At 48.1% G+C, this 26,491-nt stretch overlaps 1 protein-coding gene across 1 annotated transcript in view; it reads left to right on the forward strand.

Annotated features, from left to right (window-relative positions):
* Positions 1–6,558: 6,558 nt before the first annotated feature.
* The window catches only part of SH3BP4 (SH3 domain binding protein 4), a 96,494-nt gene continuing 76,561 nt past the window's right edge, over positions 6,559–26,491 (forward strand). Inside the window, exon 1 of the mRNA XM_026653959.1 lies at positions 6,559–6,600. The gene's annotated coding sequence lies outside the window, so the exon portion shown is untranslated. The remainder of the gene's footprint in view (positions 6,601–26,491) is intronic.

Consider the following 26,491-nt stretch of genomic DNA (forward strand, 5'->3'; position numbering starts at 1 on the left):
TCAAAAATGATTGCTTTTTTGAAATCAGGACAAGCATGGTTGAACATCAGTGTTGGATACAAAAGGGTTTGGCTTATGATCCTAGAGCTCTGTTCTTTTCTTCAAATGAATAATACAGAAGAAAGTGTGTGTGTGTGTGTGTGTGTGTGTGTGTGTGTGTGTGTGTGTGTGTGTGTGTGTAAAAAAAACAAACAAACAAACAAAAAAAACCACCTGCGTTTTAAGTTCTTCATATTCTGCATTGTGCCTCTTTGACATAGTAAAACTCCAGCCTGTAAAACTTGCAGTTGGCTTTTTTCTGATCATCACTGTATGTTCTTTACTCTGAAGTACTAAAATATTCTGAGTACATTGAAACTGGCTGTGACGATGCTAAGCCCTGGTCTACACTACGAGTTTAGGTCGAATTTAGTAGCGTTAGTTTGATTTTAACCCTGCACCCGTCCACACGACCAAGCCTGTTTTGTTGACTTAAAGGGCTCTTAAAATCGATTTCTGTACTCCTCCCCGGCGAGAGGTTTAGCGCTAAAATCGACCTCGCTAGGTCGAATTTGGGGTAGTGTGGATGCAATTCGACGGTATTGGCCTCCGGGAGCTATCCCAGAGTGCTCCATTGTGACCGCTCTGGACAGTACTCTCAACTCAGATACACTGGCCAGGTAGACAGGAAAAGCCCTGGGAACTTTTGAATTTCATTTCCTGTTTGGCCAGCATGGCGAACTGATCAGCACAGGTAACCATGCAGAGCTCGTCAGCAGAGGTGACCATGCAGTCCCAGAATCGCAAAAGAGCTCCAGCATGGACTGAACGGGAGGTACTGGATCTGATCGCTGTATGGGGAGAAGAATCCGTGCAGGCAGAACTCGGTTCCAAAAGACGAAATGCCAATATATTTGCCAAAATCTCCAAGGGCATGATGGACAGAGGCTACAACAGGGACACACAGCAGTGCCGCGTGAAATTTAAGGAGCTCAGGCAAGCCTATAAAAAAAACAAAGGAGGCAAACGGTCGCTCCGTGTCAGAGCCCCATACATGCCGCTTCTATGATAAGCTGGATGCCATTCTAGGGGGGGGACCATACCACTACCCCACCACTGTCCGTGGACACCTGCAAAGGGGGAGTCTCACGCAACAGGGATGAGGATTTTTTGGATGAGGAAGATGAGGAGAAGGAGGAGGTTGAGGATAGCACACAGCAGGCAAGCGGAGAATCCCTTCTCCCCGGCAGCCAGGAACTGTTCATCACCCTGGAGCCAATACCGTCCCAAGGCAGACTCCCGGACCATGAAGCCAGAGAAGGCTCCTCTGGTGAGTGTATCTTTGTAAATATAATACAGGGTTTAAAAGCAAGCGTGTTTAATGATTAATTTGCCCTGAGGACTTGGGATGCATTCACGGCCAGTACAGCTACTGGAAAAATTTGTTAACGTGTCTGGGGATGGAGCAGAAATCCTCCAGGGACATCTCCATGAAGCTCTCCTGGAGGTACTCTAAAAGCCTTTGCAGAAGGTTTCTGGGGAGGGCTGCCTTATTCCATCCTCCATGGTAGGACACTTTACCACGCCAAGCCAGTAGCAAATAGTCTGGAATCATTTCAGAACAACGCATTGCAGCGAATGGGCCTGGGCTTTGGTGGCATTCAAGCAACATCCGTTCTTTATCTCTCTGTGCTAGCCTCAGGAGAGTGATATCATTCATGGTCACCTGGTTGAAATACGGGAAATTTGTTTAAGGGGACATTCAGAGGTGCCCGTTCCTGCTGGGCTGTTTGCCTTTGGCTGAAAAGAAATCATCCCCGCTGTTAGTCACGTGGTGGGGGGAGGCCCATTCATGCTGAGCTGTTCCCGTTTGGCTGACCGGGATCTTCCCTGATACTAGCCACGTGGGGTGTGTGTGTGTGTGTGTGTGTGTGGTGAAGCGATGATCCCAGAGAATTGGGGGGGGGGAGGGGATGGTTGGGTTGTGCTGCACATTCACCCTAAAACCGCAGCCCCTCCTTTTAAATGGCCAACCCAACGGGCTTTGCTTGGTATGGGAAAGGAGGGCACTGCTGTTTGAAGAAGCCGAAACCCTTTGCCTTACCATGGCTGCCTGCAAGCCGAATTCTGTTGCCCAGCCGAGCGTGTGATGTCTCACACCAAATCGGCAGGCACTCAATATAAGAGGCAAAATGTGACCTTGTACCAAAAGCACATGTGCTATGTAATGTGAATCGCTTGATTCAGTGTGAAATAATCTTCGCTTTTTTCCTCCCGCAACTGCAAATGTTTCTACGCTCCCCCTATCATCTCTGTCCCAGAGGCTAGCGCAGATTAGAAGGCAAAAAAACTGCACTTGTGATGACATGTTCCCAGAGCTCGTGCAGTCCTCCCGCACTGAAAGAGCTCAGCAGAATGTGTGGAGGCAAACAATGGCAGAGTCTAGGAAGGCGTTAAATGAACACAATGAGAGGAGGCAGGATGCAATGTTGAGGCTAATGGGGGGAGCAAACTGACATGCTCAGGCATCTGGTGGAGCTGCAGGAAGGTAGCAGGAGCACAGACCGCCACTGCAGCCCCCTGTATAACCACCTGCCCTCCTCCCCAAGTTCCATATCCTCCTCACCCAGACGCCCAAGAACGTGGGGGAGGGGGGGAGGAGGGCTATGGGCACCCAGCCACTCCACCCCAGAGGATTGCCCAAGCAACAGAAGGCTGGCATTCAATAAGTTTTGAACTGTAGTGTGGCCTTGTCCTTCCCTCCTCCCCTCATCCAGCACCCCACCAGATACTTCCCTCCTCACCCACCCCTCTCGGGCTACCTTGCAAGTTTTCCCCCTATTTGTGTGATGAATTAATAAAGAATGCATGATTTTGAAACAATAATGACTTTATTGCCTCTGAAAGCGGTGATGAAAGGGGGAAGGTCAGCTGGCTTACAGGGGAGTAGAGTCAACCAACGGGGCGGGTTTTCATCAAGGAGAAACAAAGAGAACTGTCACACCGTAGCCTGGCCAGTCATTAAACTGGTTTTCAAAACTTCTCTGATGCACAGGGCGCCCAGCTGTGCTCTTCTAACCGCCTGGTGTCTGGCTGTGCGTAATCGGCCGCCAGGCGATATGCCACCCCACCATAAACGTCTTCCCCTTACTCTCACAGATATTGTGGAGTACACAGTAAGCAGCAATAACAATGGGAATATTGGTTTAATTGAGGTCTAACCTAGTCAGTAAACTGCGCCAGCGAGCTTTTAAACGTCCAAATGCACATTCTACCACCATTCTGCACTTGCTCGGCCTATAGTTGAACTGCTCCTTACTACTGTCCAGGGTGCTTGTGTATGGCTTCATGAGCCATGGCATTAAGGAGTAGGCTGGGTCCCCGAGGATAACTATAGGCATTTCAATATCCCCAATGGTAATTTTCTGGTCTGGGAAGTAAGTTCCTTCCTGCAGCTGTTCAAACAGACCAGAGTTCCTGAAGATGCGAGCATCGTCCCACGTTGATGTCGGTGAAACGCCCCTTGTGATCCACCAGTGCTTGCAGCACCATTGAAAAGTACCAGTTGCAATTTACGTACTGGCTGCCAAGGTGATCTGGTTCCAAGATAGGGATATGTGTTCCGTCTATCGCCCCACCACAATTAGGGAACCCCATTGCAGCAAAGCCATCCACTATGACCTGCACATTTCCCAGAGTCACTACCCTTGATAGCAGCAGCTCAGTGATTGCATTGGCTACTTGAATCAGCAGCCCCCACAGTAGATTTACCCACTCCAAATTGATTCCTGACTGCCCGGTAACTGTCTCGTGTTGCAAGCTTCCAGAGGGCTATCGCCACTTGCTTCTCAACTGTGAGGGCTGCTCTCATCTTGGTATTCTTGCGCTTCAGGGCAGGGGAAAGCAAGTCACAAAGTTCCATGAAAGTTCCCTTACGCACGCGCAAGTTTTGCAGCCACTGGGAATCATCCCAGACCCGCAACACTATGCGGTCCCACCAGTCTGTGCTTGTTTCCTGGGCCCAGAATTGGCATTCCACGGCAGGAACCTGCCCCATTACCACCATGATGTCCAAATTGCCAGGGCCCGTGCTTTGAGAGAAGTCTGTGTCCATGTCCTCATCACTATTTTGATCGTGCTATCGTTGCCTCCTTGCCTGCTTTTGCAGGTTCTGCACATACTGCAGGATAATGCACGAGGTGTTAACAGCAGCGGTGAGTAGAGTTGCAGCGGAAGTGGTGGATGACGATGGATGCCACGAGAATAGATCTTTATACAGCTCGACAAGAGGACCTGCGAGGTGGATTCATGGCACCAGGAGAGCAGAGTTGCAGCGGAAGTGGTGGAGGATGACTGTTAGCACCGCGCACATTTCCCGAGGAAGAACACGTGTACTAGGAAGCCCATGACAGACAACATGGAGAAATTTGCTATTGAGACGAGCAGCAGAGCAGAGTTGCAGCGGAAGCGGTGTATGACGATGATTACCGCAGCACCCAAGACACAACAGTGGCGGTGTCAGAGAGCTGAGCTAAGCGGGCTGCACGCTTGCCGTGGTATGGCGTCTGCACGGAAAAAAGGCGCGAAACAATTGTCTGACGTTGCTTTCATGGAGGGAGGGGCGAATGACGACATGTACCCAAAACCACCTGCAACAATGTTTTTGTCCCATCAGGCATTGGGAGCTTAACCCAGAACTCCATTGGGAGGCGGAGACTGCGGGAACTGTGGGATAGCTACCCACAGTGCACTGCTCTGTAAGTCGATGCTAGCCACAGTAGTGAGGACGCTCTCCGACTAAATGCGCGTGGGGTGGACATACGCAATCGACTGTATAAAATCTATTTCTAAAAGTCGGCTTCTATAAAATCGACCTAATTTCATAGTGTAGACATACCCTAAATTATCAATTAAAAAATCTGGGATCTGCTGTGAATTCATCCAGCATTTAGAGATATTTCTTCGTACAGATCCTGTTAGATGTAATGTTGGATTGCTGATAGAATGTGTGCAGAAATCCTGCTGAATTCCTTTATCTGCTGAACTTCTCTTGAAATCTCAGTTTCTATCTGTTATAGCCCAATGCAACATAGTCTCTGCTGGATTATCTGTTTTTACATTAGGAATAGTTTGCCTGTATAGCTATACTGGCCAATCTGCCCAGTGGGGGCGCAGCTTGTACTGGCAAAAGCACTCTTGCAACTTTATTTCTTTGTACTACCATAGCGACTAGGAGCCTAAATATGAACCAGGACCCTGTTGTGCTAGGTGCTGTACAAACAGAACAAAGAGAAGGTCCCTGCCCCCCCCCCCCGAGCTTCCAATCTAAGTAGCAGTTCAGCGGGTGAAATATGCGATGCCGTCAAAAGCACTTGTGTGCTGGTATAACTGGAGCTATGCTAGGGGTTTAGCTGGTGTAGGTGTCCTTAAACTCAAAAAGAGTCCTCCCAACTGACCTGGCAAAAGTTTCTAGCACAGCCCCAACTATGCAACCTCCAAATGATTTCAAAATAAATTCCAAAACAATAGGCTTGGCATTCACTGGCTCCCCCCGCCGAGTGGGGTGGAGTAACTGTGGTGCAGTATTGCTGACCCCAAGCAGTCGAAACCTGAGATTTAAAACAATAATAAATGCTGTAGTTTTTATCTGCCTTCTGACTCTGGAGCTGTTAGAGGTCACATTATCCAGCTTTCATCTGCAAGCGTGAGAGCTAGAAACTTCGTTAAATAAAGAGAGCTGAGATTTTCATGCAGTGGGTAACTCTAGAAGCCAGGACTGTAGAGACACCCAAGAAGGTGAGACTTGCCAGAAAGAAGCAAGAGCCGGAGATGTGGGTGGGTGCAGTGCCGGGGTGGGGTGGGGTTTGTTGGTTTTGGTTTTGTATTTTTTTAAGCAACATAAAACATTTTAATTTTTTCTCTAACTAGAAGTGTCCTGTTTCAGTTCAGTTTCTAGATGTAGAACTCTCCTGTACTCTGGGATGTTTTTCTCTCTCTCTCTTTAATAAAAAAAAAAAAAAAAAAGCGCTCCATTTAAAATAATTTTAAGAAGTTATTTGCATCACTGTATCAAGGTACTTTGTATACAGATAAGTCGCATCTAATTTTGGTTGCAAGAGCACTTAAGCTCTCTGACCCACTGGCTCCAGTGTCTGCCTCAAGCAGGATCTCCAAGGGCTTTTCTAAATACCTGAGTTGTAGCACTACAATGGATCCCAGTCTAGATTCAGTTTTATACTGGTATCAGCACCTTTCCACTGCCTGTAAACTGATGTAATAAGCTATATGGATATAAGGTACCTTTTTATACTGGTATAACCACATCCACACTATGGGTTGTATTAGTATAAGTAGATTCATTGCACCGCTAATTGGTATAGTTATAGCAGTACAAAAAACATGTACAGGCCAGGCCTTGGGGTTTGATCCTGCAGAAACTTATGCGTGACCTCCGTAAATAGCTTTGATGGAACTAGTTGCATGAGTAAAGCTGTACATGTCTTTTTAGGGTCGGGCCTTTGCTGGTCAGCATTTGATCTTATTGGTGAGTCCATGCCGTTGCTGCTGAAGGGAAAGTACCAAGTATCCTGCTTATTCTCTGTTCCAAGACAGATGCCTCAGGTTGTGCCCCATCACAACAACACAAGTTAAAAATCGGTCTACTTTTCGTGCAGCTTTCTGCATCTCTCTGACTGGCTGTTGGTAACTTTTATGGATGAGGTCTGTGTTGGTATAAAAATCTTTTCCTGTAACAGCACAGCTTTTATTACTCTGCTGGATCCTGGGGTTAAGTCATCCTCACAATCATGTATTGACAGTGTAGTCCAGGGGCGGGCAAACTTTTTGGTCTGAGGGCCGCATCGGGTTTCAGAAATTGTATGGAGGGCTGGTTAGTCGTGGCCCGGCCCTCACCTCCTATCTGCCCACCCCCGGGACTCCTGCCCCATCCACACACCTCCCTGTCCCCTGACTGCCCCCGGACACCTGCCGCCCCATCCCACCCCTCCTCTCATTCCTGATGGCCCCCTGGGACCGATGGCCCCCCGGGACCCCTGCCCTATCCAACCCCCTATTCCCCCCGACCCCTACCCACACCCCTGCCCCCTGACCACCACCCTGAACTTCCCTGCCCTCTATTCACCCCTCCCCCCGCTCTGTGCCCCCTTACCGCACTGCCTGGAGCACCAGTGGCTGGTGGCACTACAGCCGGGCCATGCTGCCGCTGCCACCACGCAGCACAGGGTCAGGCCGGGCTGCGCTGCCCCAGGAACTCACAGCCCCGCCGCCCAGAGCATTGCGCCGGCGGCGGAGCGAGCTGAGGCTGCGGGGGATGGGGGACAGCAAGGGAGGGGCCGGGGGCTAGCATCCCGGGCCAGGAGCTCAGGGACCAGGCAGGACGGTCCTGCGGGCTGGATGTGGCCTGCGGGCTGTAGTTTGCCCATCCCTGGTGTAGTCTGTTGCCATAGAAATCCTTGTGGTGACAAATGTAGCGGTATTCTACTGAAACAGAAGAGCAGTGGGAGCCTCCGGGGCGCAATCTAAAGGGCTCTCCAGCTTGGATTGGTACACCTTTTCAAAGGAGATGTGAAAGGCCATCCAATCAGAATGCAGAGGAGTTTAAAGGAGATGCTCTGTTATGCAGGTATAAATTACTGCAGAAGATGCTAGTGCAAGGGAGAATTTGTAAATAAACTTCTGACAAATGATTAGCAAAATGGTAAGGAATACTAGTTCCAACACCTGAAAGGTAAACACGTGTTGGATTTTTTACTCTGGTGAAATATTTCTCTTCAGGGGATGAATTATTTAAGTAACTGCCAGCAGAAAGCTGTGGGGACACACAGACTTGATAGGTGCAGAACTCCAGACGGGATGTGGGAGGCGACTCCTACGGCACAACTTCTGTTATGAACTCTGCTTACTAGATTGTCAGGCTTACATAGCAGTGAAGGGGGGAGACTTGTACAGCTTTCAAATGCCGGTGTAAGATATTCAGAGACTAGCCTCTACTCTAAATATACACAGCTATGTGTGTAAATGGACTCCGTTGACTTCAGTAGGATTTAAGCATGTGTTTAATTGCTTTGTTGGATTAGAGCCTGAGTGTAAGACATGCACCTAACATTGACACACATGCATTACCATTAACGTACTGGGTCTGGCTGAGTCGACACAATATACCTTTTCACGATGTCTTTCAAGGTTGTCCTCAGCTCTCTATGCTTGCTTCCTGAGGAACAGTGAGTCAAGATCTCAGTCCTTCTCTTCACGGCGGGCCAGGCTGGCCCGGAGTGTCTAAGCGATCTCCTGAAGCTGTGGGATAAGGACTGTGAATAATAATTCTGCTCCACTAGCACCAAGGGTTCTTCAGACAAAAAGGGTGAAGCTTATCTGTGCCGGGGAAACCAGGGCCAACGCCGAACCACTCCACCTTCCTTGCTAAGTGCACATTTGAAAAATGAGATCAAAATCCTACCAGAGCAAGATCCCTGCTGAGAGGATGAGGGAGAGAATGAACCACATGTGACGGGCGTTAGTTGTGTCACTTAATGCATGATGGGAAGGCGCTCAGGTGCTACCTTGAGGAGGGTTGTTGGAGAATCTGCATAGACTAGATTGCCTTCTTTATTGGAACTCCACAGAATAAGAAACTCAGGCAAAAAATATTTTAAATGCGTGGGGTTTCTTGTCAACTTCAAGCATATTTTAGATGTTGCTTTAGCTCTGCCTGTCTTTATTCAGAAAAGACTGATTCTGGGATTTAGGCCCTGACTTGGCATGGCCAGTGCCTAACTTGAAGCACATGAATAGTTCCACTGAATTCTGTGGGATCATAACTAGCTGCTCCAAGTTGAGAGCAGCCGATGAGCCTGTTTGTGCCCCTATTGATGTGAACCTGAGAAGGACCGAGGCTAAACAGTGAAATCTTGGGGCTTGTTGACATGGGGAGCTAAGCTGAATTAACAAGAGGTGTGAATTCACAGCGCGTTTGTTCCAGCGCTTTAAACCCCTGCGTGGAGATGCTGCTGCAGAAGTAAAGCAGCCGCAGTTCAGTTTAGCCGAGTTCACTATAAGCTAAAGGCAGCTAAAGCCACTTCACTCCAGAAATGAGGGCATCCCCATGGTTCTAATGAGCTTTGATGCAATGTGAATTCACACCTTTAGTTAGTTTGGCTTCACTCCCCTTGGAGTCCTCCCTTTAGAAGCAAGCTTGGCTCTGTTTGTTCATTTAAATCTCATTTTTTATCAGATATCCTGGCCTGTGAGAAGACTTAGGCCTTGGTTACACTTGCAGATGTACAGCGCTGAGTTAAACCTGACTTCGTGCAGCTGAGTAGGGAAAGCACTGCAGTCTGTCCACACTGACAGCTGCCCAGCGCACTGTCGTGGCCACATTTGCAGCAATTGCAGTGCTATTGGGAGCGGTGCATTATGGGCAGCTATCCCACAGAGTACCTTTTCCCATTCTGGCGCCATGGGTTGTGGGAAGGGGGCATGGGTGCGGGGGATTCTGGGTCCTGTCCCAATGCCCCATGATGCATCGTTTCGCATCCCAGAAATCCCTTTGTTTCCGTCCACCTTTGGCGCCATCTTTCAACGGTTTCTGTGCAGCGCGATCTGTCTGCGGGAAATGGAGTCCGAACTGCTGAGGCGTATGCTGACGAGTCTTGCCAGCACGTCACGTTTGGCTGTCGAACTATTCCTTAAGATCCAAAGTGACAGCGAGAGTGAGGGTGAGGAGTCCGACGATGCTATCGAACCGGGTAACGCGTGCGACACGAAATTGCTTGTGGCATTCACGGACATGCTCAGCACCGTGGAACGCCGCTTTTGGGCTCGGGGAAACAAGCACCGAGTGGTGGGATCACATCGTCATGGAAGTCTGGGATGACGAGCAGTGGCTGCAGAACTTTCGGATGAGAAAAGCCACTTTCATGGGACTGTGTGAGGAGCTTGCCCCCACCCTGCGGTGCAAGGACACGAGATTGAGAGCTGCCTTGCCAGTGGAGAAGCGGGTGGCTATTACAATCTGGAAGCTGGCAACTCCAGACAGCTACCGGTCGGTCACAAACCAGTTTGGAGTGGGAAAGTCGACCGTTGGAATCGTGTTGATGCAAGTTTGCAAGGCCATTAATCGCATCCTACTCAGAAGAACCGTGACTCTGGGTAACGTGCAGGAAATAGTGGATGGCCTTGCACAAATGGGGTTCCCTAACTGTGGAGGGGCGATAGATGGGACGCACATTCCTATTCTGGCACCACCCCACCTAGGATCCGAGCCGCTGCGACTGGCTACCTTCCTCCTGGCTCGAGAAGAGCTCCTGGCTGCATGGCTCCAGGGATTCCGGGGTGTCTCCATCCGGCCCACCACCATCACTCCCGTTTTCCTCCTCCTCCTCCTCCTCCTCTTCCTCCTCCTGCTCCTCCTCCTCCCCCCCCCCCACTCCACCGGCTCTGAAGTGTCCATGGTGGTGCTCGGAGTGGAGGTGGGGTTAACCCCAAGTATCGCATCCAGCTCTTTGTAGAATCGGCAGGTCGCGGTGGGAGCACCCGAGCGGCCATCTGCATCGCAGGCTTTGTGGTAGGCACTCCGCAGCTCCTTCACTTTAATCCTGCACTGCAGGGCGTCCCGGTCATGGCCCCTTTCCATCATGTCCTTTTGATACCTTCCCGAAGGTATCGTAATTCCTACGGCTGGAGCGCAGCTGGGACTGGACAGCTTCCTCCCCCCCAAACACTGATGAGGTCCAGGAACTCACCATTGCTCCATGCTGGGGCTCGCTTGGCGCATAGAGGCATGGTCACCTGGAAAGATTCACTGATAGCACGCCACGCCACGTCGGGCTGAGCAAACAGGAAGGGGATTTTTAAAATTCCCGGGGAATGTAAAGGGTGGGTCACATGGTTGGTTACCTGAGGCCAGGGCAGTAGAGTTTGAACTGATGACCAGAGTGGCTAGAACAGGCATTGTGGGATACTGCCGAATAATTCTGGAGGCCATTCACAGCGCATTGGGCGGCCACACTGGCGCCGCAGCGCTGCAGCGGCAGCGCAATACTTGCTATTCCTCTCGGAGAGGTGGAGTTCATGCAGTGCTGCAAATGCCTTGCCAGTGTGGACGGGGAGTGAGTTACAGCGCTGGGGGAGCCTTTACAGTGCTGTAACTCGCAAGAGTAGCCAAGGCCTTAGAAGCCCTTACATTGCTTCCAGGGTCTTGTCAGGTTTGCTAAAGAAACTATGCATGTTTGTTTTTGACAGTGTACTGCTGTTACTGCTAGGTAAGTACTGCAGGAGAAACCGCATGGGTAAAGGCTTGTGTGCACTTGGAAACTTCCTGACCTAGCTATTCTGGAATAACTCCCTGTGTGCAAGATTTTAAGATAGACAAGCCCTTAGTCAACCAGGAGCAGATTGACGCTAAACCAAAATAAACCTCACTTAAACTGAAATCGGATTGCCGCTCAGCCTTTTGCATTTGTTGACTACATCTGTCTAAAATTACAACTTAAACTGAACCAATGCATCTTTCTGGAGACAAGCTTTTGGGATTAGCCCCTAAGGTTAGAATTGGAGAGCTCCTCAAGCAGTGCCTAAGGCCAGGGGGAAGGAATGAAACCCAGAGAGGACTAAAACTTCTGCTCTCCAGAAAAGCTGTGGAAAAGGCAGCCTCAAAGATGCTGATTTGTAAATTGATCTCGTGATTCTGTGGTTAATGAGTGAACAATAATACTGAGCAGCACTTGCCATCTGTAGATGTCCTAACAGTTCACAAAGGTGGGTAAGTGTCATCATCTCAATATATACAAGTAGGTAAACTTTTAGGCACAGATTGCCCAAACTGTTACACAGTCAGTCCCAACTCAGAGCCAGGAACTTCAAAAGCCAAATCTCCTGAGTCCATCATGTGCCTTAAAACTTTCACCTACCTCTAGTGGAAAAGAAAGAAGCACTGTGGGTGGGATCCCAGATGGCATTCTATATTTAAGGGGGATTTCGTGAGCCTCGATGTCGCACACCAGGCTGACAAGCATTGCTTGCTGCATCCAGCATATGTTGATGGCACCTGGGAATCTTCATGTCTGGAATGGGGCTGCATGGGCAGAGCAGTGAACTTGGAACAAAATCCCTGACCCATAGTCAGTTAGATTAGATTCCTTCCCGTGCATTCACGAGAAAACAGTGCTAGCTATGCCAACCAGTTAAGGTACTCGAGGCCCAGGTATAGCAAAAACATCGTCTTGCAAATGTAACAATCAGTGTGGCTCCCTGCAAGGCACTATTTTCAGAAGAGATGTGGTTAAAAGTCCTGGTTTGGATTGGCTTTTGTTTTAAACACACCTGTTGTCTGAATGCCAAATAGCCCTGGTTCAAATGTAGAGGACAGTCCCTAGCAGTATATGGAGTACCTGAAGGTAGGGTGTAATCCACTAAAAAGATAAACTGAGATCAGTACCTGGAATAATTAAATTGTATGTAAGAACATTAAATCAAGGTTAAGCTTTTAAAGAAGCTATTACTCAACTGAACTTTTTTTCCTGTCTCATAATCCAGAAAGGTTTATTTGCTAGCAAGAAGATGACAGCTAAATTTAGAACACTTAGTGTCCAAATAGAACATCCAGGAGATGGAGTAACAATGCAACAGGTGGACCAAGACTCAAAATTGCTCGGCATCCAGCCCCCCCTCCCCTCCCCTACCTGCTAGTTGTGCCTGTCTGAACTCGAGATACGTTAGTGATGGGTGGTCTCGGAAGGCATAGAGAAGGGCCCAAGTTCAGATGTCAGCCCAAACGCCATCCTGGGTGGTATGCAAAGTAAGGCTTGGTCCACACTTAAAAGTTAGGGCAGAATAACGGCATTTGGGTGTGACAGATCCACACCTGAGTGACACAGGTATGCCAGGTATTACCTCCGGTATTACAGGTATTACCTCCGGTGTATTTTCAGCTGGGTCGATGGATGAATTCTTCCTATGACCTACCTACCACCGCTCGGGAAGGTGGATTACCTACGTTGATGGGGAAAAACCTCTTCTGTCACTGTAGGAATTATCTACACTACAGCCTGTAGTGCAAACGCAGCTTAAGACTGGAAAGCTGATGAGAACAAGTATTATTTTCAGTCAGGCCAAAGGTTCTGAGGCCAGCCTTTCCCAGGGAGTGTCAGGGTTTCTGATCCCCTGGCAGTTGTGAGTAAACTGTTTAAACCCCCAAGGCGCTGTTTGCTTTCTGGGAAAAGGGTCAGCTCGAAGGAGGCTGCGAGGAGCCATCTGACAGCCGCTGCTAGTATGTGTGAGCTGCCGTGGCAGTGTCTGTTGGCATTCGTCTAGCTTGAGAAATGCTGACTGGAGGCCAGGTGCTAGCAATCTGATTCAGCAGAAATGTGCTCTCAGGATCTTGGTGTGACACTCTACTCTTGGTGTTCCTCGAGCCTGCTGCATGTTTGGCCCTTCGTTGTGCTAGTGCCCTATGGTAGACAGTCTTTGGTATCCCTTAGTGCATTTGAAGGGAGCATCACTAAAAGGAACTATATGTCTCCCCCTGCCTGTCCGTGTACATTAGTCGCTTGCCTGTGGGTTGCTTCCTCCGTTGTGCCTGGTGTTTAAAGTAAGGACAACAGGGCCTTGATGAGGAACAGGCTGCTGGCAAATATGCTTTCTTGGAATATGTTCCATCCTTTTGTGGGAATATCTGACTGGGAATGAACTGTGTCAGCGATTGGGAAGGACGGTCATTGATAGGACAGTGGGGGGCTTTTAATGGCTATATGGGCACATTACAAACTCACTGAGGCTTAATGAGAATGGACATACTGGGAGAAAAATAGCCCAGAATGAAAGGGGTCTCCCAAACCCATTGGGATTGACCAGTGCGGTAGGTGTCTGGGCAGCAAAAGTGCCATAGCCATTTGCTTAAAATCCTAGAACCATAGGGTTAGAAGGGACCGCAAGAGTCATCTAGTCTAACCCCCTGCCAGGATGCGGGCTTTGTTGTGTCTAAACCATCCAAGACAGATGGCTCCAGCCTCCTCTTGAAAACCTCCAGGGAAGGAGCTTCCATGACCTCCCTACACAGTCTGTTCCATTGTCCTACTGTTCTCACAGTTAGGGAGTTCTTCCTGAAATTTAATCTAAATCTGCTCTGCTGTAGTTTGAACCCATTGACTCTTGTCCTGCCCTCTCTGGCAAGAGAGAACAATTTTTCTCCATCTTTTTTTATGGCAGTCTTTCAAGTATTTGAAGACTATCATGTCCCCCCTTAATCTCCTCTTTTTCCAAACTAAACATACCCAGTTCCTTTAGCCTTTGCTCATATGGCTTGTGTTCCATCATAGAATATCAGAGTTGGAAGGGATCTCAGGAGGTCATCTAGTCCAACCCCCTGCTAAAAGCAGGACCAATCCCCAGACAGATTTTTGCCCCAGATCCCTCAGTGGCCCCCTCAAGGATTGAACTCACAACCCTGGGTTTAGCAGGCTAATGCTCAAACCACTGAGCTATCCCTCCCTTCATCCCTTTGATCATCTTCGTCACTCACCTCTGGACCCTTTCCAGTTTCTCTACATCCTTTCTAGATATTGGTGACCAAAATTAGACATGTACTTCAGCTGAGGCCTAACCAGTGCCGAGTAGAGCAGTACTATCGCCTCGTGTAACTTGCATGCTGTGCCTCTGTTAATGCAACCTAAAATTGCATTTGCTTTTTGCAATAGCGTCACACTGCTGACTCGTGCTTAAAACTGCAGTTGCAAGAGCCCAGTGAGGGATGTAAGGAATGCAGGTTACAGTGACAGATACAATAGGAGTGCAGCAGCAGGCTTCTTCCAGTCAGATGTCTAGTTTCTGTAGCCTTGGATTGAAATACACATTGTGGCCATTCTGAATTTTTGTGATGCCAATAAGCAGCCTGAAGTGGGGCTCATGTCCAGGCTCGTGAGCAAAGACAAAATGAATCTCCTCGGGGGGGAGAGGGGGAGAAAGGACTTAACCTGCCAATCTTTGACCAAAAGCTCGTTAATGTTAAAGAGGGCTTGTAAGCCAAGGTTTCAGGACACTGATTATTCAGCGATCATTAAAGTACTTCCCTGGCTATGCGTAACAGCAGAGGCGAGAATTTATGACTATAAGTCTTTTAGAATAATCACTATTTCCGTAGCTTCAAGGCCATGCATGCGGGTGTGCATGCACCCCAAAGGGCCCGATTCTGTGCATTGTTGTTCAGGGTCTTTGCAAGTATCGCCAACAACTGAGGAAACTGTCTGCAGAGGCTGTAAATGTCTTCAAAGAGTGAATGGGGATTAGATGCCACAGCAGGAATTATGGCCCGGATAGGGCATAAAATGGGACATCAGGAATCCTGGGTTGTAGTCTTGCTTGGACTGATTTACTTTGGTTTTGGACAAGTCAATTAATCTCTGGGCAGGATTTTCAAAAGCACTCAGCACTGCCCTAACACTGTTCCCATTGAAGCTGGAAGGAGTTCTCCTGCTGACCTCAATGGGAGCAGAGTTAGACCAAGTGCTTCTGAAGAATCCCACCCTCGGTGTCCAAGTTTCCCTGTCTGTAAAAATGTGGATAGAGATACCATATATACTCGTTCAAAAGCCGAATTTTTGTAGTAAAAAAAGGGAAGCACCAGAGAAGGGGGTCGGCTTATGAATGGGTATAGAGAGGAAGAGGTGGGACACAGCCCCTCCCCCCAACAGAGGGAGCAAAGAGAGCTAGCAGAGCCAGAAGGGAAGAGGTGGGGCCAGAGTCTCTCTTCTTCTGGCCATGCTGCTCTCCCCCCAGCCTCCAAAGCAGCTGCAGCTCTGGGGCTGCAGGCCGCTCGGCCCCGCTCCCCAGAGCAGGCTGTGGCCGTGCCACCCAGCCCACTGGAACATGCTGCGGCCGCCCCGCCCCGTCTGGCCCACCGGAGCAGGCTGCGGCCGCACTGCCTAGCCTGCCAGAGCAGCTCCAGCCGGGTCAGAGACATCCTCTGGCCCTCCCCAGATAAGGTGAGAAGGGATGGGATGGGGAGAGTGTGGGGGTCCCAAGCTAGGGTTGGGGTCATGGGGGTGGTCACAGGGGTTACTTCCCTGACTCCCAGCTTGTGTGTGTGTGTGTGTGTGTGTGTGTGTGTGTGTATGGATATGGATTATAAATGCTTCTATACTCAGCATTTGTGTGTGTTCATTGTCAGTCGATAATTCCAGCAAGTTCCTAGGGCAAATTTTTAGTGGGCTTAGACAGGTGTCACTAGGTGGTGCTGTTACACTTAATTCTCCAAGGTGTGTGTGTGTGTGTGTGTGTGTGTGAGAGAGAGAGAGAACAAATGTTTAGTCTTGGGAAGACATGCGGTATATTCAAGATTCTCAGTAGAGGGAGCTGTGCAAGCAGCAGGGAAGTTTGCTCTCTGCCTTGGTCTCTGATTAGAGTGAATGCTTGAGGTGAGGTTGGGAAGTGGGCACAGGAGCTCAGTTGAGGTTCCAGGAAGCAGTGGCTTCCTGCATGCTGTTTGTGACTGCCTGCATGCTGTTTGTGACTGCCTCTGTTCCAGAACTGCTGTATGTTTGTAAATAAAGCAATTTCCACTTAGGGTATACCCAGACTCCACATCACTGACTTATTCTCCGCTAGGGAGCTGACTTGTGAGGTCCTGGGTGCCTGCTACTGCTCGGCAAAGGACAATGCTGGTGTCAGAAGGGGCAGTACGACCTTCCTGTGGACATGAAGGTTTTTGCTTATCCAGGGAATCGAAAGCTGTGGCTGCCAATGGTATTGAAAACAGCTGTGGGCGCTAGTGTACGCAGGCATCAGAAAGGGTGACTGAGACTGTGTTGGGTTTGTTTTTGAGTATTCTATGTGCTGGGCACCTTCCCTGCAAGAAAGGTAGGAGATCCTTAACCTGAGGAGTGTACAGCTCTGATCTGACATGACTGCAAGTGACGGTCATGAATGGACGAGGGGAGGAGGAAGGACGAAGGTGATGGTCAGAGCTCCCCTTTCCTTGGTAGGATGTGGCCACGCTTTCCTGGTTCGATTCCTTTCTTAAGAAACAGTCTTCGTTTTGTGTTTGGTTTCTAAGAGGTGTGGCAGATGGGAACTTTCAAGGGGAGTTTGAATGTGCCGGGTGAGATGGCTTGGATAATGGGAAGGGGGGATTGCAAACATAGAAGGCAGCATGGAAGAAGCTACCGAGGTGCCTGTGGAAGGAGTAGGCCATCCCAGGTGAGATTGGTTGCAATGCCAAAGGAGAATAGATCAGAGATGTGAGCGGGGCAGGCTGATGCAGGGCTTTGAAGGCAGGGATATTTATCGCCTGGTGCTTGGTGGAAGCAATCGCCCTAGTCAGTCCTGAATAACTCTAAAATCATCCAAAGAAAATCTATTTACTCTTCCTCTGCACCCCCACATATAGTTTCTCAAACACCTAAGATTGTAGGAAAACCATGGCCCAGGCAACGCTAGGTCTGAGCTTTACTCGGGCATCCTGGTAGAAGTAGCATCTCAATGAAAATCTTATAAAAAGAGGTTAAAAATAGTCCCTTAACAAACAGCCCGAGTGGGGAGGGACCTGTGGCTGCATTTTACACTTGAGGGACATAGAGCTCTTCTCCAAATGGATCTGAATTCTGAAAGGGTTTAGAGGGTTTACAGAGTTCAAGCTCCTTCTTCCTTTTAAACCCACCTCTCCCCCCAGAACCAGACCAGAAACCACCTGCTCCACTCCTGCAGAGAGACCCCCCCCCTCCCCCGGTTCTATGCAGCTAGAGTCCTGTGCTGCCAGTAAGATTTCTGCAGGCTTCATGGCCTTGTTCGGTGTTGGTGGTGATGTAGAGGACGATCTCATTTTTGAGGAAGTGGGAAAAGGGAATTGTTCCCTCTTCTACCCTCTGAGGTTTCCATGAAATGCCTCTTCCTGTCACTTGCTGTTGCCATGATAAATCACACACCCACCCACCCACCCCCCAGCTTGGTTTCCTGTACGACTTCATTGTGACTGAAAATAGCTCATTGTTGGAATGAAATGAGTGACTTATCCTAGTGTTTCTCTGAAGCCATTTCCACCTATTCTCCATGCCTGGATTGATCAGGGGACTCAGCCTGGCATCCTAGGCATGCAGCTGGGTGAATCTCTAGTTATTCCTCTTGCATACCTTCCCCTTTCTCTCCCACCAAAGGGGTCGGTTTCCCAGCCTTACCGATGGGAACGGGGCAGCGAGCTGCTCTCTCTGGTGTGACAGTGATTGGTCACAGCTAAGCATGGCCTGCTTCTTTTTACGAAGACAAAGAATGTGTTCTCTCGGGGAGATGCACAGAGCTCTGAAACTCTGTGACTGAACGAATGAAATCTGCTCTGTTCCGGGGGGCCCAGCACTTCAGTGGTTCAGCGTCGCTTAGTCTGTATACGAGCATACTGCGCCCAAGTGCTAGTGCAGAGACTCCCGAGAGGGAGAGCGGGGCTGTGGAGTCCTCTGGGGGCGAACAGAATTCCTTACCCGGGGCTGCCTGGGGAAGGTTTTTACTGGGCTGTGAGTTTTTAGCCTTTGTTTGCATATTGCTGCTCATTATACACCTGACTCAGCTGTATTTTGAGGGATGGAAGGGTACCAAGCCAGTTTTGGAAGTGCTGGGATCAGATCACTCACAGGCCTTCTTTAAACATGTTGGGGCAGATGGCATATGAACACTTCAAGCTGTAGAGCAGTGTTTCTCAAATTGGGGGGTCCTGATCCAAAAAGGGGTTTCCAGGCTATTGTAGGGGGGTCATGAGATGGTGTGGTATTGCCACCCTTACTTCTGCGCTGCTACTGGTGGAGGCGTTGCCTTCAGACCTGGGTGGCGGAGAGTGGCAGCTGCTGGCCGGGCACCCAGCTCTGAAGGCAGCACCACCCCAGCAGCAGTACAGAAGTAAGGGTGGCATGGTATGGTATTGCTGGTGGATGGGGAAGGAGGTTGCAGCAGTCCTCTATTTGAGAACTTGAAATATGGTCACCCTACTATACACTTTTTGAAAGGCTTCAGTGCCTTTGACCGCAGGGATAATTATTTATTGAGCGTGTGCATAGTCATCTAGCGAAGCAATGGCATCTTCAGTGGCGTGATGCAGTTCTTCTAGGCCAGTAGGCCATTATCTCCTAGGGATAATGATTACATGCTTCATTTAGTGCTCCTATGAGTACATACAGTAATTTGCTATCACTTTTTTTGGAGGGGGGTCGTCAAAGCCTGAAATATTTTCGGGGGGGGGCAGCAAAAATAGTTTGAGAACCCCTGCTGCAGAGACTGTTTTGCTTTGGGTGAGCCGTGCCCAAGGCTATTGTTCTTCTCCTGAACCGTCCTTAGCATTTGAATTTGTCCCCTGCTCAGCTGCTCACAATGCTCAGGGGATTAGCATGCTTGGTTAGAGTAGAGTAGGCGGCATCTCTGAGGTTAGTTTTGCGGCGGGATAGGGTAGGTTCCAAATGTCCTGACAGCATGTAGAGGCTCTAAAGGGAATGTCTTGCTTGGGCCAACCGCACTGAATCTTCTCTGATTTCGTTTTAAGCTAAGCAAGCTCAGGCCTGGTTCAAAGTGCTTGGAGAGGTCACTCAGGAGAGTGTAAACCAGCCAGTTCAGTAGCAAAGATATAGGGATAATTGCTTGCTGCTCAGCTGATGTATGTTGTGTGTTTTCCTACCGGCCCAGTGACTGGGAGTGCAACATGACACCTGGGCTTGATTCACGCTCCCTAGCGTTTCCATCGCTAAAATGAAGACTATGTAGCCTGCAGCCATATTTTTCCATGCTATGATCTTGTCAGAGCTCCTAAGCTAACCAAGATAGGGCCTGGTTAGACCTTGGGTGGCAGACTCTCCAAGGGAAAAGACAAAACAGGGGTGCACCAGGTTTGCATTCCTCAATGCAAACCTCCTTTTAGTCTCCATTTAGAGGCTTTTCTGTGGCACTCATCCCCGTAGTCACCGAGCAGCTCACATGCATTGATAAAACTGTTCCCTATCCCCGTGAGGCAGGGAATTATTTTTAAACCCATTATACAGATGCAACACTTAAGGTTGTCCTATACTGAACGCTCAGGTCAACATAGCTACAGCGGTGAGGGGGAAGAAAAATCTTCACCTCTTCACTCCGTAGCTATGCCGACCTGCCCTCCGGTGTAGATGCAGCCAGGTCAATGGATGACTGTTTCCATAGACCTACCTACTGCCACTCAGGGAGCTGGAGTTCCTACAGTGATGGGAAAACCTCTTACATCACACACAATTCAGAGGGAACCATTGACTGTGCTCCTCCTTTCTAACTGCTCCGAGGAGTGGAGAAGCTGGGGTCTCTGAACACTCGGACTAATAAGGGACTAATCACACTTCTCCCCTACAATATATAAAGAACTTTGTGGCAGAACTGCCTCCTATATTCTATCTTTGCGTCAGTGCTAAATATATATGTCCCCAGGTTAGTGTTATTTTAATGGATGCAGGGTGTGGAAGCGCGATTAAGAACAACCTGTGGTTAGCTTCCAAGTGCTGCCTTTTCTGCTTCTCCACCCCCATCCTGTTGAATGTAATTGTCTCCTCCTGGTGCACCCTAAGGGCGTGTGGATGGGTGAGAAGATGATTTGCACAACAGTTGTTAATTTATGCCTTGCAGCAGCAGATCTGGGCCAGATGCCTCTGCTCTTCTTGTTACTTTTCTGTTAGCTAATAATCACACATTGGCAAGCGCGAGGCCCAGTTTGCACACGGCGCGGGGTGGGGGTGGGGCAGGGAGATAGCTCGTTCCACAATCTCTCATGATCCCTTGGAGCAAGGCCTCTATTCGCCTTTGTGGGCACAATAAGGACCCACCCACTGTTTCCTTTCTTGGAGCTTTGTCCCAGTTTCTGTGGCTTTTCTTTTTAACAGACCAGTTTCTGGAGTCCCACGTTTGCTGTAACTTCTATTGATTGAGTTTTTCACACTCTGGCCTTTGTGGGGTCACTTGGCATGAACAGTGCTCCTTAGACATCCCCTCTCTTCCTAGTCAGGAGGGATGTCCCCTGGGTGACTACCTGTCCCCTGGGTCCTAGGGATTCTTAAGGGGTCCTGCTCCCCAGGGCTCTAGTATTGTGGTCTCTGTAGCGGCAGGAGTCCTTAACTTCCCTTCAGGCAGTTGCTGCTGATGCAGGAGTCTACCTGGTTGGGGTTATCCCTGCAGGTAGGAAGAGTGTGTATCTCAATCGAGGCCCTAAACGCTCCCCTCTCCACATCCCCGGTTGCTCTCCCTCCAGAAAGATCAAGGCGGGCCATTTATTGGTCCTGACCAGTAACTTCATTAATGAAGTGCCATTTGTGATTAGAACAGCACTCTAAGCAATTCTAGGTCACCCCTGTTGCCCGTGTTATGGGGCACGCTAATAGGTGCTAATAGTAAGGCAGTACATAGAGGCTTATGTTCAACAGGCCAAAGAGGAATTGGACGCACAGCACTGGGGCAGTGTTCATGTTGTCAGAACCACCTTTGTTTTTGGAGCTCCCTACTCTGAGTGCCTGATCTCGCTATCTTAGTGCCGCCTTAATGCTAGGATTTTGCATTTGTTTTTAGGCCTTGAAGGAGAACTGGACCCTATAATTCGGAGGTAATCGGCTCATAAACCTTAAAGGCTCATCTGCCTTTGCTAGCAGATTTGGGAAATTACATGCCCGGACAGCTATGCACTTTACTAGCAAATGCAATGTGCACATCCTAGAATTTTTGACGCTGCATGCATAGTCCCATACTTTCAGACATGCCTAATTGTATTATAAGACTAGATTTTTATTTCAAACTTTGCAAATCACATACTGCTAATGTAATGCCTTTTTGTGTGACAAGTGTAACATTTATGTGTATTACCGTAGCAACTACAAATCCCAGGCCTGGTTTAGGAGCCTGGTGTGCTGGGCATTGTACAAACACACAACAAAAAAAGTCCCTTGCCATTTGAGTTTTTTTCCTGTTTGAAATGAAGGTAGCCAGAATCTATATATTTTTTGAATTGGGAACAGTGTGTTCGTCCTCCCAGAATTCAAACAGCTAAAAAGATTTTACTCAAACATCACCCCCAAAAATCCTCTTATGGGCCAAAGCCATGCTGAAGCAACTGTCCCCCCAAAGCTAAACTGGAGAGTAACAATTCTACACCCATTTTCACTTTGTGACTCAGTCTCCCTTCCAGTCCTTTAATGCCCATGTGGCTGCTATCCTATCCCCTTTAACAAACAAGCTAACTTGAGGTACAGAGGACTTCAGGGGCAGTGAGGCTCAATCCCCTGTCAGCTCCCAGTCCCCTGCTCTAACCACCGATGTTTGCTAAAGCAGAAGTCTCAAAGGGAGTGCAACTGCTGGCTTTATGGTATGACAGCCAAACTTTCCTTGCACCATGGAGTGGGTGGGCAGCCCTGGTTGCTGTCCATTGTGTCAATAGGAGGGATGGAGAGGAAGAAACCCGGGCCTGTGGGCTGGTGGGAATCCCCATAGACCAACTTGCGAACACTTCTTCAGATCAGCCTGTCTATCCCAGTAGGTTCCAAGGTCTTGCAGCACATTAGTAGTCACAGCTGGGAACAGAACAAGCTCTCCTGTTCTCTGGTCTAGAGAGAGCAAACTTTTTTTCGTATATGCATGTGGTTCTGAGTGTCTGCATTTGAATTCTGTCTCTTGACTGAATTCTTTGAACGTCAGATGTTTCACCTGTACTTTTTTTTTATGGGAGAGGGAGGGAAAATAAAACTTGTTTGAGATCACCACCTAACACGTGTTTAGCTAGCTATGCTGTGGTTCCGTCGCAAGTTGTTGGTCTAGGTGCAGGAATTGCTGGGTGATTTTCTCTGGCCTGTTATATGGGAGGTCAGACTAGATGGCTATAATAATCCATCGTGTCTGTGAAGTCTCTGAACCATGGTATATAACAATGAGACAGAAACTTTTATTTCATTTGCTCATTTGTCAAATGGCTTGTGACTGTGTGTGACAGACTTGCATGCGTATAATTGCTTTATTACTGGCTCTGGTGCTGTAGAATAACCTGGGAGGAGAGTCCTTTTTATGACATTATAAACTCTACAAAGGACAATGTTAACATTGCTGCACATTGTATATTGCCAGAGATTTAACCCTGTGTGACCCTGATGAAATCCAGTGATTTGTCTCTGAGGTTCTTAGTTAAGGTCCCCTAGCGCCCATATCTGTGTTAATCAGTGCTCCCCTGGCAGAATGAGTGTATCATGGCTAGTTGTACCATTCAGTGCCTGGGTAAGCATTTTTGTGTTGGCAGTGAGTGGAAGGCTTGTAAAGACGGCGGCTCTGTTCGCACAGTCTGGAAGACTGAGCTAAATTTGTAACAGAAGGGTCCAATAAAGATTGTTGGAAACCAAGGCCGTGCATGGCGATGGATCACCTGCCTTCCTCGGACTGGGATATTCAATCAGGAAAAGGTTGAACCCCTTGGTAGGTGTTCGGCGGTCTGAGGGTCTCTTCCCAGCTCTGCCGTAGGCTGCGTATGACACCTGGGAGACCTGTCATTTAGTCTCTCTGGGCCTCAGTTTCCCTATGTGTGAAACTGACATGCTGCCACCACCAGGCTGGATTAATTGTTTGTGACGATGCTTTGAGATCCTCAGCTGAGAAGTGCAGAGTATTGTTGCTGCTTTAAATGGTCTCCAGGAAAATATTTTCTCCTGTGACACCAGGCGGGTGTCAGGTGTTAGGTCTCGGGTTGCGAATGATAGAGGGTGATCATAACACTCAATGCTTAAGAAGAGGTATTGAGCCGGCTTATTCTGGAGCCTGGATTTTATCCTAGGAATGTCATTCTGTGTACTGCCCTTCTCAAAGTACAGAAAACACTGATTTAAATCAGGGCATTTATCTCCATGTTCCAATCCCAGTAGGTTGCACTTTTACTCTTTAGAAATTTCAGCTTCCTTCTATTCTTCCAAAGCTCTGCATGTCCTTTTCTATTTCTGCTGCTGTGAATCACGTTCCCAGGGCTGTAAAGCACTCTTCTCTATCGCCCTGTGAAGAAGCATCTTTCACCGCACTGATTTGAGAACTACTCCTATACATACACATTGTACTATTCTTAAGTGGAGGGTCTAGCCCAGTGGTTCTCAAACTTTTTTACTGGTGACCCCTTTCACACAGCAAGCCTCTGAGTGTGACACCCCCCCCCCCTTATAAATTAAAAACATGCTGTTATATATTCAACACCATTATAAATGCTGGAGGCAAAGTGTGGTTTGGGGTGGAGGCTGACAGCTCGCGACCCCCCCCATGTAATAGCCTCGGGACCCCCTGAGGGGTCCTGACCCCCAGTTTGAGAACCCTGGTCTAGTCTGTCCTTTTTCTTTAATTGGGATTTTTGCAAATATCCTTTTTCCTATATTTATTCTGGCAGAGAAAATTGGTGGGAACAAGGCTGTAGCTGTAGGTGCTCCAAGTTCCTGACTGTTTTGTCCTGGTTAGAAAGTCTCTCCAATCCCCTCCTGTTAATAACTTTTCCCTTTCTCCCATATCACCAACCTCTGCTTTCTCAATGTCTGCACAGATACTACACTAAGGCCCCAATCCAGCGAAGCACATGCTGAATTTAATGGGGCTACTCATGCTTAAAGCTTAGCATGTGTTTAGGTGCTATGGTGGATCGAGGGCTAATTCAAGAAACCTTTTTAATCGACCATTGTGTGTAATTAATAATAGTTTGCTATTGAGGTGTTCTCAATATAGATTATGCAAAGTACGTGAATACTTGACCCAGTTTCCAGAATAGCTTTGTTATTTCAGACCTTGTGACAGAATGGATTTCACCAGTGTCTGCAATGGACAAGTGCAGTTACACCTGCCCTGGGCTTTATATATCCACTGACTCAATAGTTTATTGGTGGTGAAGCCAGGATGGTATAACTAAAACCAATGGGAAGCAGCCTTGTGGAAATCATTAAAGCAATCCCACTAAACTCATGGAGAATGAATTTTCAAAGGTGCCTGATCTGTACTTAGCTTCCTGAATATCTATTTTAGCATTGACTTTCAATGGGATTTGGGCAGCTAAATCACTTAATCCTACCCATCATTTGAAGTTCATTTTTTAATCATAATTCACTGAACAGATATCTTTAATTCTTGATTCTCCTTCCCTTTCCTCCTGGCTCTGGGAGAAGCTGGATGCCACTTGCTTTGCAATAATTTTGTTTTAATGTTTGCATTTTTTTCCATATTAGCTGTGTCTGGTTGAATCTGTTTGGAAGTGCCAAATCCTCAGACTTTTTTGGCGCCTTGCTTTCAAGCTGAAATCACCAAGAAAAGGGTCACTCACATCACTAAAGAGCCCTAATTGGAAGTGGCTTTCAGCTCCTGTGTTCAGTGGTGCAGTTAAGGAGAGGATAGAATATGAGTGTACAGTTTTTTGTTCCAGTTTACTCTAGCTCCTAATACTGACCAACTGGAGTAGCACTTGTACAATAAGACACAGAGCAAGGACCACAGGCCAACATTTTCAAACCTGAGTGCCTAAAGTTAGTCTCATAGGCCCTGATGTAGCATGTGCTTAACTTTAAGTGTGTGTTTAAGTTACATTAAGTTGGTCAGATAGAAGCATATGCTTAAAAGCTTTGAACAGGGATGGAATTATTCATATACTTAAAGTTAAGCAAGTGCTTAAATGCCATGTGGAATCATATTGTGGTACCAAAATAGGTGTGGCCCAATTTTTATTTTTCCTTTCCCTCCCAATCAGCCATTTCCATGTAGGAGCCTAACTTTAAACCTCCAGTTTTGAAAATTTTGGCCACAGTATGCCAAGACTTGAGATGTATGGCAGGCTATTGGAGAGCCCAGCCGCCTCCTCTTGATGGAAGGAACAAGAAGCATTTGGGGTTTTCCCAGATTAGTTTGTTCTGAAATTCGTTGCAGGATGGGTGAGGGAGTGTGCAGTTATGCAATACTCATTCTGGCCACACAGTCTTGCTGGAAGGGCATAACAAGTGGGGTCCCGCAGGGATCAGTTCTGGGTCTGGTTCTGTTCAATATCTTCATCAACGATTTAGATAATGGCATAGAGAGTACACTTATAAAGTTTGTGGACGATACCAAGCTGGGAGGGGTTGCAAGTGCTTTGGAGGATAGGATTAAAATTCAGAATGATCTGGAGAAATGGTCTGAAGTAAATAGGATGAAATTCAAAAAGGACAAATTCAAAGTACTCCACTTAGGAAGGAACAATCAGTTGCGCACATACAAAATGGGAAATGACTGCCTAGGAAGGAGTACTGCGGAAAGGGATCTGGGGGTCATAGTGGATCACAAGCTAAATATGAGTCAACAGTATAATGCTGTTGCAAAAAACAAAACAAAAAAAAAACATAATTCTGGGATGTATTAGCAGGAGTGTTGTAAGCAAGACACGAGAAGTCATTCTTCCACTCTACTCCGTGCTGATTAGGCCTCAACTGGAGTATTGTGTCCAGTCCTGTCATAACTATAAAGGGAAGGGTAACAGCTCTCTGTGTACAGAGAC

Source organism: Terrapene carolina, unplaced genomic scaffold (assembly GCF_002925995.2).
Source record: "Terrapene carolina triunguis isolate 2854851 unplaced genomic scaffold, T_m_triunguis-2.0 Scaffold173, whole genome shotgun sequence".
Lineage (NCBI taxonomy): Eukaryota > Metazoa > Chordata > Testudines > Emydidae > Terrapene > Terrapene triunguis.